Source organism: Haliotis rufescens, unplaced genomic scaffold (genome assembly GCF_023055435.1).
Source record: "Haliotis rufescens isolate VD_foot unplaced genomic scaffold, xgHalRufe1.0.p SCAF_75, whole genome shotgun sequence".
Classification (NCBI taxonomy): domain Eukaryota; kingdom Metazoa; phylum Mollusca; class Gastropoda; order Lepetellida; family Haliotidae; genus Haliotis; species Haliotis rufescens.
The window spans coordinates 849,886-865,331 of record NW_025964367.1 but is presented as its reverse complement, the minus strand read 5'-3'; the positions used below and the strand labels follow the sequence as shown (position 1 = coordinate 865,331).

The window sequence follows — 15,446 nt, the reverse complement described above, 5'->3', positions numbered from 1 at the left end:
GGTCCTTGGCAGGGAATCAGGGTGGACTTCACACGAAAGCTGGTCTTGGTGTATTCTCAGATGTGACTGTGTGATGAAATGTGTGAGAGAGACGAAATGTGTGAGTGAGGCGAAAGGTATGCTCTTGTCCCCATATATATTCAGTCCATCTACGAGCGTAGTTACTGGAAATGTCTTCACAGTGCCCTCACTAGTCTAGCGGCAGTAGAACATTCCTGAATATTCCAGGGATATGCCAGTCCAGTTCGACCTTTAGTGTCAATATGAAAGATTAAAAATCATATACAAAAAGTTTGATCATCCTAATTAAATCTCATATGAAAATGCGAAAATATATCCGCCAAGGCAGTGTTATCTCGAGAATGATTTTTGCGAAACGGAAAAAGTTTACATGCCGCAATTCCTGACACGGGGAGTGGCTGTGTTCTCATCCTCACAATGATGGTTTTGCTTTGTTGGAGTTTGTTGCCTATTATTTTGTGTATAATCCCCTTTGAGGTCAGCACACCTTTGCCAACGATGCTGGAGTGCCTGGATTAAGAAGGCTTCCTTGGTGGTGTTATACGTCCTCGATAGCCGATCCGCACAGTGTTGCCTGAGCAGCTTAGCATAACATTGGTCAATGTAACATGTTTTATTTTTGGGATAACACCTTGGTCTGACCTTTCGGTCTTTCCTTTGGAATCCCAGAAAAACAAAGCCATTCCATTGACAGCTGGAAGATCTTTCCTTCTTTGGATACGTCCGATGTTTCCATTACTTTTACTGTTGGTTAGTCTTGTGCTGATATTGGTAAACCTAAGACCCATCTATGGTTACACATCAGCTGGGTCAGTCTTTAAAAGACGTTAATTCACACGAAGCGATCTGATTCGCAGTTCATTCTTCGGTCTGTTCTCAACTCTCTCAGGATCGAGACCTACTGTATTGACTATTGGACTTGTGGTTGACTTGTGATATCGTATTTGTCATGAAGATGGTCATTAATGGAATCAAGAGAAGGTCTTCCTGAGCTTGGATAATCTTCGAGGCTGTCTCATCCCCTCTGGAACGCTGCTGCCCAGAGTGTTAAGTGTGACCTAAACACCCTTCATAGTCAGAACATTTCAGCAAGCTTCGTAACTCTCTAGCTCTCACACCTGTGGATGACAAATACAATTTTAAAACCCAAGGAGCAGCACATGATGTGTGTTTAGCCCAAATTATATTAGACATCACATTAACCCATCTTCCCGTGGCATGAGTGTCCACTAGCCTATATCATATTTTCCTCCCTTTCAATTTCAAGCCTACTTTTCTTGGCTCGATAGTGAGTTGTTTCCCTTGTCATAACGAAATGATTTAAGATATCATCCGGGACATACAAAATGACAGATTACCACAGTAAAGATACGTATTCCTCATTCCGTTCTATTAATAATAGAAACCAACAGACAACACAGTATCAAGTAACACATCGCACCAACAAGAAACGCTCAGCGTCTAAACATAGCGATAAACATTAATTAATTAATCATTAAATTAAATTTTTATAGTGCATGTTCCAACTAACATATGTTCAAATGCTCTTAGACCATCTTATCTAGTCAAAGGCTCTCTTGAAGAGACAAGTTTTGAATGTCTTTTTAAAGTTTGTTTCTCGGATATCTTGTGGCCGATTGTTCCATAGCATTGGCCCCGCGTGTTCAAATGACCTGTCGCCATGTTTTGGTACGTGACTTTGGCACCACTAGCAGATGTTGATCTTTTGATCTGAGAGAACATGCAGGCTTGTATGATACTTTCAGGTCCAGTCAGTATGCAGGAGCCAAGCTATGCATCGCCTTGTATAACCAGATAGAGAAGCATTCAGTCGTTTGAGTCATATAATTTTAGTATGCACTAAAAGGTATAAATACTTGAGTGAGTTAATTGAAAGTGCCCTCCGGATTTTTGAATGTTTTACTAAGTCCTTGAAAGGTGCCATCCTGATCAAACAACGTTTCAACAACAGTCATATGGAACTCTTTGCAATCTTCAAAATACAGTCACGTGGATAGTTTTTCGTCGCCCTAAATCTTTATGAATACACCTAAATATGAAAAAGATGAGGCAGTTTCACTGGTCTCCCTACCTTGTACCTCATGTGATCAAATATGAAAGGGAATTGGCTTTCTGATTACTTTTGATCGATATGCCCTTCAAGCAATGATTTATACACATTTATCTAAGAAGAATGAAACATTTTGCTGCCTATTGATACATGTAGACTCTTCAAACCTTTTGATGAAATCAAACATCCAGTGTTATTTAAAATATTTCTACATCTGTGAATCAAAGTTTCTCAAGTGTATGTTAAACTGTATTCAACACTCTGTTCTTCTGAGAAAACCGAAGATGTCTGTCGTCCTATTTCAAATGTACACTTTAGACTTGTCAGGGATGTGTATTGAGCCATCAATGTTGGAGAAGGAAGGCGATAGGAAGTCTGATCTGTTTTTTATAGACAGACAGACAGATTTATTTGTATAAGGCCATTTGACCCATTGTACAAAATACATTTACATTTTATTTATCTAAGAGTTACCTAATTGATACTTTTTTTGTGTGTGTGTTGAGAACACGTACATTAGGAATTTTGCAAAATTTATCATTGCATCGTTGTTGGATACTTGACAGAGTCTTTCTAAACAAAAATAATTATGATTAACTGTCTTTGGGATATACATTTCCCGCCGACTTGCATAAAGAGGACAGTTGTACATAACATGAAGTTCATCCTCAATTACATGACAGTGTTTACATAAGACGGCATCCTCCTCAATATTAGCAACACCCCTACGTATAAGTTGAATACCAAGAGTATTCTGTCCACATCTAAATTTGGTTATTAGCCTTCTATATTCACAATGCTCAATATTTGATAAATATTTTTCACAAACGATATTAGATTTATGCAGTTTATAGAATGAGAGGGTCTTGCTGCCTAGAGATGCATGCCAATCTTGAAACGAACAATCTTTAACTCTTTCGCTGAACATATGTACAAATAATTCTGCATTGCCAACGCCTTGTGCAGCCCATACATTAGTCCGGCAGAGAAATGAATATTTTCCCCCAACCCAGAATTAGGGGATAAAGTTTTTTTTATTGCTGGATTTGTTTAATGATGTACTCTAGATTATGAAACTGACTGATGACACTCTGTCATCTTTGGGCATTTTGAAATATTCAAGATGGCCGACAAGATGGCCGCCAAAACATGAAAATATCGCTTCCTTGCTAACAGTATGGAATATGATACCACTTTTGGAGCAAATCACTAATATTTTGCTTTCAACTAATTAGAATATGGTATTCTAAATGAACTGGTATCATTTAAAACATTATTTGATTCTTAAATAAGCAAGATAACTTGCAAAATGCCTGTCGAAACATTATAAAGTCAACAAGCACGGCATTCTTTTTAAGGATAATTGATTATTCTGAACTTTCAAAAATGAATATTGGCTCAAGGTTTTCTTCACATACATACAATCAGTTTAGGTTTCTTCCTCATCATCAATAACACGGTTAGTGAGTTGGTTGAAGCAGACACTGGAGCTACAATGTAATAGGAGAAGGCCTCGTAAGTGTGTCACTTGTGCCTAATCCATTTGGTTTTCCGAAATAAAATATGTTTAAATCAATACCGCCGCTGGTAGTTTAATTTGAGAAAAATAGCAGGACATTCAGCTGTCGGGGCTATGGGTCAGTGGGTGATTGACGATTTGTGATGGCGCCAGCTGATGTAGGAGACGACACACTTTCCAAATTATTTCTCAACCTTATCTAATGCTAATTCAACAAGAGACAATAGTTTTTGATAGAGGCTTCTTGTTATAATATATTGTTGATTAAAATATGTAAAACTATGTATCTCTGGCTGTCTTGTCATCCCTTCATTCAGTAAAGTGGACTGGTCCAACTACCCACATTACCTAATTATAAATCTCATCCAGGCATGGCATACCCACATCACCTGATTGTATTTTGGTACCTTGTGGGGAGAAATTAGGCGATCTGGGAGGACACCGTTATATCATCTAACATGGCCAACTCTGCTCTTAAGTAAACAAGAACCTAATCAGTGAGGGGTCCTTTATCATCCATATTTGACTGCTTATAAAAATCTTATATCTCTCCTCACAGCTGGTTATTATATATTTTTGCTGCTGAATATTCGAAACAGAGTGATTGAGTTGGTACAACACATGTATACGGTTCCATTTTAAATGACTGCAGCGCTCCATTATGAAAACAAGTTGTTTTAACGCCGCTCTCAGCAGCATTCCAGTGATATATGACGGCGGTCTGTTGTATATGAAATAAATGCAAATTGAATCTTGAAAGTTGCAGCTTTTCCGCAAATCAGTATCACATGCAGTATACAGTATATCAACTGCAATATACTGTATACAACATGCAGTATACAGTGTGTCGCGAGCTCCGCGCTGGGCTGGAGCACACATTTCCTGCCCCTCTCCCTTCTGCAAACACCTCATGGGGGGTGTAATGAGGTCACAGGTCAGGCGTGCACTCGTCAGTTATCTGATACGGTCAAGAGTAAGATCTTCCGGACTATCACTGCACTAGAGGAATGTGGATTGTTGATGAGGTACAACGTGTTTGAAACCGGGAGTTGAACACAAAGCACTTATAGATAAGAGTTCACCATAAAACGTTATGGACTCGCGGACGGACTTGTGTTTTCAATTCAAGACGTACATGTATCAAGTTGAACTTCTACGACAGATATAACTTGGTTACCGCTTCCTAACTAACATGAACTGAACTTTACGCCTTTTATACATATTTGTGATGGGGCGACAATGCGACAACGAGACATATTTTGACATTGAAAAATGTCGCGTTACGGCATTGTCGCCCTTTTGTAAAATATAGAAAAAGATTATTCAAAGAGCGACAATGCGACAATGCGACAACGCGACAATGCGACAAATGGCCAAAATATCGCGTTGTCGAATTGTCGCGCTTTGGTTAATTTCGACACGTTTTGCTTGTTTTTGTAAAGTGTCAATGCGGCAATACGACAACGCGACAATGTCCCTTCCAAGATTCAATAGTGATCCGTGCAAATAAAACTGAGTTATGAAATAGAAGTTTAACATGCCAGTTAAAAGATAAAGTGTAAAAATGCGCTGATGAGTTCATCTGCATGCCGAGTCTATACGCTGTGATGAACAATAATGCTCTGAGCCAATACATTTTGTCAAATATATGACATGTATTACCTGTAGGAACATATTGCTTATACTCGTCCATGTTTTTGACGGACAATATAATTTACATGCTCGGTAATAGTGAGGACGGGCATCATTGTGTGTTTCCGTGCTTTGTTCAGGTGAACAATTGACTTGTCCTTGCATGTGTTTGTGACGGGTGCCACCTGTATGGCAGTATACGCTCACCTTTCGCGAACACCCGTTGGATGGCCTGAACCACTTCAGATTTTTATCCCACATCAGTCTGATACACCGTGATATAACTAAAATACTGTTCAAAGTGGTGTTTAATGCGATCACCGTAGTGTGTTACTTCAACTGTCCAAAGTTTGTGTAGTGATGTTATGTAATATGTAAAATAAAGCATATTCAATTATCCAATTGATTTGATTAGAATATACTTGCGTCAGTGTATTTTATTAACGCCCAAAACCGTATTTGTTAAACACATATAATAACAGATCATATACACGCATTGTGCCTTGACTTACTATTAGCTTTAATAGGCCATTCCGGAATAAAATAGTTCCCCCCAAAGCGAGGAACATCTGTTTTAGTTTGTTTACAAGAAATGTATTCCAAAAAATATCCTCATTAGATGAGAAGGTCCGTTAAGAACTACCTCAGTAAGTCAATCACAATGACAGAGCGTTGTAATACATTTACATCAAGTACAAAATGGCCGACACGATAAACGTGACGGGAGATATTTCCGAAGTTGTTAATTAACCTGTGGCGTTTTCAAGCCTTTGTCATCACTGATCAATTGGCCGATCATTGAAAGGTGATTGTAAAGATGTGTCAAATAGATACTAAGGTAAACTCATAGATTGCTGTAGATTGTCACTACGATAGTTTGGATTTTTGGGTTTGTTTTTTTTCTCTAGGATGGGTATCCTTGAACGGGCATGCAACCAAACTCTATGACTTATCCCAGAGTATGCTAAGACGCTACGTTCAAAATTAAAGGGTCTAAATGATGAAAAACAACGCTTCTGTATGAATTCGTACTTGGGAATTCCCAGGGTTTTCCCCAGGAATGTGGAAGTAGTCAGTGTTTACGTAATTTCAAGAATACAGTCACCTGATAAACGTCACGTGACCCACCTCTCGTCCTATGGAAAAGCCGTATATCGTGTAAACTTCACATTACAAAATTAGTTACTGTTATAACCAAATGAAACACAACCCATTATCCGATAGGGGTAACTGTGCATAGCGGAGGGATATGTTATCTCAATAAACTTGGTAGCATGGTTTGGTTTGACTTCTTGGCGCGTGTCTGAATTCCATTACCATGTTACATATCCTAAAACTGACTAATCAGCAAATCTCGCTGCACTGCGCGCGACAGATACTAGAGCAAGGCATGCCAGAAATACGAAACCTAATGCTTCCGAAAAGAAGCCTTGGGCATCACGTGCGTCGGGGGACCAGCGCCATCTGATTGGCCGTTAACAGTTGTACAAGGCGGAGCAAAAAGCATCGTTTTTCCGTCCATTTTACGCTTGAAAAACTCGACGCTTTTCCGGACACTTTCTAGACGCTAACCAATTAATCAATTTTAATGAATTTTTAGTCGTTTTTCCGTCCGATGACCATATACGGAAAAAAACGTCGTTTTCGTGTTTGCAGTGCATGCTGAGATGTCAAGTTCAAGCTTTGAGGCAGCCATTGAAAGGGACCAGTCATTAATTGTTCCATTCTTTTTTTCCAAAAAAGTTGGCCCAATCTTTTTTGGCCCAGTTTGTTTTGGCATGAATTTCTTAAAAGTATTTAACACAATTTAACATAACCATGTGTATAACAGACATAATAGGTTTTGCTTTATTTGCACCTCTTTTGAGGTTACTATTATTTTTATTTATCTTTATTGTTTTTTATAATTTGATTTCAAAATGCAGTGGGAATTTATCTTATTTTGTAACTATAGAACATTAACAATCGTTAGAAAATTCACAAGCATCCCAGTTGACACTGAATAATATAATAACAAATGTATATATAACGATATATACTGATTTGGGGGCTTTCATAGACAATATTGCCTTTTATTTTGATTAATTACATTTCCAAATGAAACTATTTCATTAAGAATAACATATTCTAATATGTTGAAGGCAAAACAATAGTGATATGCACCAAAAGTAGTCCCATATTCCATACAATTAGCACGGAAGAGATATTTTCATGTTTTAGCGGCCATCTTGGCGGCCATCTTGAATATTTTAAAATGCCCAAAGATGACAGAGTGTCATCAGTCAATTTCATAACCTAGAATGTGTACTTAAACAAATCCAGCAATAAAAAAAACTTTATCCCCCAATTCTTGGATTTTGTCCTCTCTGCCGGACTACATCCCCAAAACCATAATGACTTAGCAAAAGTCTGATATGCGATGCCCAGTTAGGACGTTTTCTATCAGCAATGGATAATAACATTTTATAACACTGGTATGGGTATCTGTTTGGACTCATTTGCAAAATCTTAAACCAATATTTAATGCATTTTACATAATAAAAAGTATGAAGTGGATACCTACCACATTCACCATAGGCTACTGCATTTGCAGTCCTGTAGCCCGTGTGAAGTAAAAATTTACAAAATTTGCGGTGAACAATTTCAATCGTATTCCATTTTTGGTATCCCCAAATCTCAGCACCATACATTAATATCGGAACAATTTTTTATCAAATATAAAGAATGCTTCCGTAACCGAAATGTCATAACGTCTTATCAACGATTTAACTGACCAAAGTGCTTTGCTTGCTTGCTCACATAGAGTTTTACAGGCCTTAGTCCAAATTAATTTGGGAGTGAAAACAAGTCCCAAATATTTATAGGCATTAACCGTATTCATACGTTCACCGTTATAATACCATTTCTCATTTTTTGACAAGGGTCCTCCCATTTTAAACACAATAATTTTACTCTCTTCAGTATTAATATCCATACCCCATTTATCAGAGTATAAATATAATTCATCAAGACGCTTTTGTAATTTTAATACACTGTCTGCAACAAGTATTAAATCGTCGGCAAACAACAGGGCAATTATATTTAACATTTCCTCTGAGATAAAAACACCATCCTGGAATTTACTTTCCAAACATATGACTAATTCGTTGATAAACAAAGAAAACAGTACTGGACTAAGAGTACAACCTTGTCTTACCCCACATGAACTATCAAAATACTCAGTAATTTTCTTGCCATAATCGTATGTGACAGTTGCTTTCACATGATTATACATACTCTGGATAATACATAAAAACTTGCCATGAATACCATTTTGCAATAAAATATACATTAACTTACTCCTATCAACCATATCAAATGCTTTTCGAAAATCAATAAAAGCGCAATATACTTTTCCTTTTTTGCGAGTGATATACTTTTGTATAATAGCTTATATACATTATGGAACATGTTGGACTATTGAGCTTCATTGTTGTTATTTGTGGAGGCTAAGAAGGTAGTTATACACAGTGGGCTTGATGAACAAGAGGAAGCGTTACATATCTCGCAAACTAGCATAGAGAAGAACTGAATTATTAACTTCATGTACATAGTAGAGGATTGTTACAATGTAGCTGATGTCGAAATACTTATTCAACCCTATTAACCAATTCATTTATCAATTAGAATTGATATCAAACAAAGACTATGAAGTGACAATTACTCACTGACATGACAAGTGCCAAAGGTTCAAAGATTCATGCACCCTTCTTTTGTTCCATTGTTATGTTATATCCTGGGAAATAAAACGACAAAACCCTTTCCATATCCAATAGAAATCTCTGCATTAGGAAGAGTCGATTGCACGATTCCGACTATATCATGAGCATGTGTTTATGAATCACTATCAAATAGTACCAGGTGTTCGCGAAAAGGTGAGCCTATCCCGCCCCACCGATGGCACCCGTCACAAACGTGGGTGGGAGGGTGGGGAGTGGTTTTCTGTGAATGTTGTAATTCAGTTTATATCTGTTTCTTCCGGAAGGGTTTTGTTGGTCAGAAATATCACAGGCCCCTCACAAGATCCTGGGTTGGCCCAGTCGTCTAAGGCGCCGCTATTCGCTGTGCAGAGTTGCGTCCCTTGGGCACACCAGAAACCTATGATTGTGGGTTCGAATCCCGGTTCGCCCCGATTATGTTTCTCAGCACCATACCCGTGCTCGTGGGTTTCACCGAAGTGGTAAACGTCTGAGACCTGCATCACTTTGGGCTTTCCTCCCACATTAAGCTGACACGCCGCGATATAACTGGAATACTGTTAAAAGCGGCGTCACACCCAACTCACTCACACACTCCTTAACAAGTTGACTTCATAAATACTACCTGCATGTATAGCACACATATGTTGGCTGTCTGATTGATTATGTGATTTAAGGCCGCTTTGAACTCTCAACAGTCTACCCTTGTTACGATGCCCCTGGATATAACGCCAAAATGGTTACCAGGACGGATTTCCCACCATTACAATTCCCTTGATATAATGCAAAACTGGTTGTATTATCTTTTCTTCAGCGGATTCAGAGTTTTCCTTTGTACTTGTTTACTGGTGATGATTTTGCAATTAATTGACATGACTCATACGGATCCGGAAAACTCAATGTCCTCTGTAAAATTGATGCGTTTGCTCATTGCTTACTTCTTTAAGAGACCCGTAAAGATCCGGGGTGAAATAGGTCTTCAGTAGCCCATGCTTGCCGTAAAAGGAGACTATGCTTGTCGTAAGAGGCGACCAACGGGATCGGGTGGTCAGGCTCGCTGACTTGGTTGATGCATGTCATCGATCTCAATTACGTGGATCAATGCTTATGATATAAATCACTGGATTGTCTGGTCCAGATTCGATTATTTACAGGCCGCCGTCATATAGCTGGCATGTTGCTGACTGCGGCGTTAAACAACAAACCAACCAACCAAACTTTAAGATAAATTAAATGCTAGTATGGCAGTGTGCTACAAATTACTTTTCTATGTCCATTTCGTTCACAAATAAGATACATGTAATATTCTTCATTTCTATTACAAATATACTGATGGAAACCAACCAGCGAACAATGAAACATAAAGGGAAATAAGCTTTACTGTCAGTACAATTGAAATAGCGCGCATACAAAGTCAAGACGTGACAGAATCAAATGTCAGTATATGTTGTGCCCCACGTGTCTACGGATGAAATCCTGACATCTGCGTGGCAAACTCCGCATTAACTTCTGGATGACAGCCCATGGAACAGCACGCCATTCACCCTGAAGAGCAAAGATCATGACATCCAATTGTAATGTCTGTGGTTGGACGTCCCGATCCCTAACTCGACAGCCAATGGCATCCCAGAGATGTTCCATGGAACTAATGCCTGAACTCGTGGCGGGCCAGAGGAGTACTGTGACGTTGTAAAGTTGAATGAAGTTCATTGTCACACGGGCCGTATGCGGGCGAGCACTGTGATGAAACTCGAAGTTTCGCCCATTCGTAACCATCTTGTCCCATTCCGGGACGAGCCGAATATAAACTCGTGCCCCTCTCGAAGGTGTCCATATTGGCGTATGAACACGAGAACTCTTATTCTACCTGCATCTTATAGTAAAATGGATGGGGTGGTAACCTGCTTGACTGGTGCCATCGTACCTCTACCACGTGGATCATTGCTTACAATATCTACTACTGGTTTGTCTGGTGATGTCTCAATTATGGACGAGCAGCCGTCATATCGGTAGAATATTGGTAAATGCGGCGTTAAACAACAAACAAGCTTTAATATTCAAAATTCGTTCAAATTTAAGGTATTAAAAAAATGGGACGAATTACAATCTTATCAACTGAATGAAAACACATGTAGTTGAGTACCAACGATGTGCTAAATATAACATTTCTAGTTTCAACTGATTAAATTGTGTGGGAGCAACATACTAGTCTCTTTCAGGTAAGATAAACCAGAATATATGTAAGTCACCAATTTAGGTTATTTAAAACCCATAATATTTATAACTTTAAGTTTTCATAAACAATTTATGTCAGTATTTAATGTTGACCTTTTTACGATAGCTTTCTTTTCGGTGACAAATTTCGAAATAATTCGTTCGAATCTTATCTATCTCTGCGTTTATAATTTGTGGTATATATACCATAATATGGTTGTGAATGTTTATTGAGGAATCCATGTTTCTTCTAGCAACCTGTATTTTTTTGGTCAGTTATCCCTTGTTAACGAAGTAAAGGTACTTCACGCGAATCTGACATAACACAGACGTGTGTGTTGGGGTGTCTTAGAAAATGGATGATAACCCAAAATATATTTATACCAATAAAACCGTTTTAAAGATAATACCATAACTCAGATTGTGATAATCCATCTACACGAATGTGTCAGTGCTAGCTGGTATACATTAAATTTACACCCCAGTGCAATTTACGACAGAGACATAATTATAGATTGGTAATAAAAGCTATCATTTGGTACAAAAACCAAACTCAGCTGAGCTGACATAGACCTTAGTTGTGTACTTCTGACATGGGCCATGCATACCATTATAAATATGAATGACGGTCATTTCTACCGTCTATGTTCACTTTACTAATTCTAGTATATCAGTAGAACACATATCTTATTAATCAAAAGTGTGAAATTTCCTTATATTTTTGTTGTCTTTGTTGAAGTATGGGCTATCTTGGTCTGTCATAATCAAATTTGTAAATACTGCAAATACACACATACAACTTTTCCTTGTCACGTGTGTCAGGATAATATCTCCAGCGTTCCGTGTCTTGTATCTTTACCACCTTCCGTGATAATTTTAAGGTCTGCGTGTATTGTATGTGAAACCCCGCATCTCTGACAGCCAATGCTTCACCATACGGATCTGTAATGAAAAGAACATATATCATAAACATAATGTAAGGTTGTTGGGTATAACCGGAGTGTTGCTAAGTGCGGAGGTAAACAACAAACAAACAAATAATGTTGTTGTAACCTAGCTCGAAACATATGATTGTTTGCTTAATCATAACGTCTTCCGCGTCGTTGGGTTTTAAAATTTATATTTTTCAAGCAATGTGTATTGTTTTTTTGTCGGACATATCAGGTGTATTTGGTTAAGACTATAGCCTATGGTAAGAATACAACTGAATTCAATACAATATTGTAGAGTTGACCCGTTAGTTCATCCCAGTATTACATTTTGTATACATTCACAGACCGTTTTATACATCCCATGCCGTTATACAACAATATGAAAATAACCTCATTTACATTATTTTGCCCTGTCCCAGCTCAGCAAGACGTCACATGTCAGCACAGGTTGGGTGTCTACTGTTAACATGCATATATATAATGACATATTAATGGAGCGTGCGTGTTGGCATGGGCACGACATGTTGATACAATGAAACACCTGTCACACACACGTCATGTTCATAACACACTATGCCGTGATGCATTTCGTGCACGTAGACGTCTTTACGAGTAAAGCGTTTTCTAAAACTACTAATATTCCTATATAAAGTATTACCATTATTTTTATGGTTCAGTGCAAGGTATAATCCACAAAATTAAAAATACACACAGAATGTTTGTTTCAAAGTTTGTGTGTTTCTAGACATTGCAAATACTTGTATATTAGTTAACTCAATTTCAACCCTTTTATTACATAGCCTATGTTTGGTCATGCCAACCTAACCTTTGCCTAAAAAACTCTACAGCGAACACTATAAAATTAAGTAAAATGTCTTGATACTGTCTCTTCCAAACCCCTTTGAAACCAACTTGTCATGTCATTAATTTCATAATTGGTTTGATCAATCATCCTCACTAGATCACTTTGCTTGTTTCTCTTGTGAATATAATACAACTAGAACGATCTTTGCTGACAATACAAACAGTACATAGCAGCAGGGTTCTGTTTGTGCGTGTGTGTGTGTGATTACTTGTCTTTGTAAATGTTTCAAAGAATGGTAATTGGTAATGATTCAAAATAAACTTTAACAAAAAATATTCTTGAAAACTAGGAGACCGCTGTTTGAATCGAAATAATACACGCTGGTCAAGTAACAAAAATGGCGTAAAAAAAACAACTATAACGTTTAAAACGAAACATCTTTGAGAGAATAACAAACGTTAAATAGTGACAATAACTCCATAAATGACCATCTCTAATCATTTTGCCTTGTTAACGCCTTTTCAAAACTTCAGAAAACTCATTCTTTCACTCTGCAGTATGTAAAAAAGAACACATCTTGTACATATCAGTGTATGCCATAATGTCAGAACAATGTTTCTATTCATGATGTTGGGGTCAGGGGTAGCCCAGTCGCAAGAGGCCACACCAGAAACCTATGATTGTGGGTTCGAATCCCGGTTCGTCCCGATTATGTTTCTAGGTTTGTCAGCACCATACCCGTGCTCGTGGGTTTCACCGAAGTGGTGAACGTCTGAGACCTGCATCACTTCGGGCTTTCCTTACCTGGAATACTGTTAAAAGCGGCGTAAAACCCAACTCACTCACTCACTCACTCACTCATTCACTATTCATGATCTTGATAACATAATACAATCAAACTATGGCTATGCGAGGAGGATCGTGTACCTCTGCAGTCAGCAGATCAGTGGTTATTTCCAGCGTCCCCCCTCCGCTATTAATCTTTATGTAACAACAGACACTGATAGATTATGCAACACGAAAACTGACATCTCAAATAGTCATGTCAAACGGTATGGGTTAACATCTATCGATTGTACTTTCCAAATATTTATTTTTATTTAATATTTTAGTCTGGCATATCATGTATAGTTAGGTAGGTAGAGAACTATATAGTTACGTTTTACTTTTAAATTGAACAGTTATTAAATATAACACCGTTCTACACTGAAAACACAGACGAATGTTCCCCTCGCTAATTTACTACAATCACGAAAGTTATAGTCGTGAAGCTAGCTTAGATGGTGGACACTTGATCGATAAAAGAAGTTGAATGCATTGCACAGTACATCAACATGTCCCGATGGAAAAATTATATTTGATCATTGTTGCTTAACATCTTGAGTGGTTAAGCTTTACTGGTGGTGCAAGAATAGTTCTCACATCATTACCAATTACCATTCTTTGAAACATTTACAAAGACAAGTAATCACATTTGGATCGACGTACTTGTAACTGCAGTAGGTGTGTTACCCACATTATGTGAACAGTCTCCACAAGGCAAACGTAAAGGTGTGAGTCTTTCTATCATGTGTGTTTGTTAAACTTCATAAATAGGGTAACCCGCAGTTACCACCCTTTCAAATTCCTGCATCTGCCTTCGCTCGATCTATCCACGCACAGATACAACTAGACACACAAACGCGTAATTAGAACTGTTTTGAAAGATTTTACTGTACAACCTTAAGCGATTCCAAAGAACGATACCTGGTTTATATAGTTTGTACATTTGATTGGTAGGTTGACCGTTTACTCCAAATGTGATACATTATGACAAAAGTGCAGTCATGGTTGTATTCATATAAAGGACATTTAGCTCACCAACACGATACGGTTGACTACAATTATTAACACTGGGGTCCTGTTATCCCGTAATATTCGGGACCAGGTGCAAATGTTCACATAAATACCAAAAAAACAACATGTCAAGTTGCAGACAGTGAGGATTTACATTATCACAGAGTCACAATGTCGCTCCGCTGGTCGTCCTAATTGTCTGTCCTAGAAATGGCATGTCAAGTCATGAAGCCAAGGTTGTCAGTTTACGCCCCTGATAACAAGGCCATTGTTCAACATTTTCACCGTGAGCCCTTATCTTTAACTTTAAGCAATGCACCTTAACCTCAACGGTAATTACAGTGCCAAACAGCATGTTTATGTGACAATAAATATGGCTTTAAGCTGACACGCCTCGATAAACCCAGGATCCTTTTCAGAACGGCGTTAAACTCACTCTGTTTTTCCATCAGAATAATGTGAAGCCATCTGGATGCAGACAACAACGGGTAGGACTTCTGGACGTGATCGACTCACCGTTCAAATGATGTATATTCCGTTTATTCTATTGTTCTTTGTCATTTAATTCTATTTTTCGTACACCGTGCAACAATTGTATATAGAAGTCGACTACAGTCTGCCTGGAATAATGAATACCGAAGAACGGTAATAGGCCCAGTGCACGTGGTTCTGTTGCGAT

The 15,446-nt window shown here is 38.1% G+C and overlaps 1 long non-coding RNA gene across 1 annotated transcript; it reads right to left on the bottom strand.

Moving 5' to 3' along the window:
* Positions 1–10,341: 10,341 nt before the first annotated feature.
* On the bottom strand, positions 10,342–15,380 carry LOC124150616. The gene is made up of 3 exons (XR_006863259.2): positions 15,204–15,380; positions 11,992–12,136; positions 10,342–10,525 (listed from the first exon to the last, which is right to left on the bottom strand). It is a non-coding gene; the product is annotated as an uncharacterized LOC124150616 (long non-coding RNA).
* Positions 15,381–15,446: the final 66 nt, after the last annotated feature.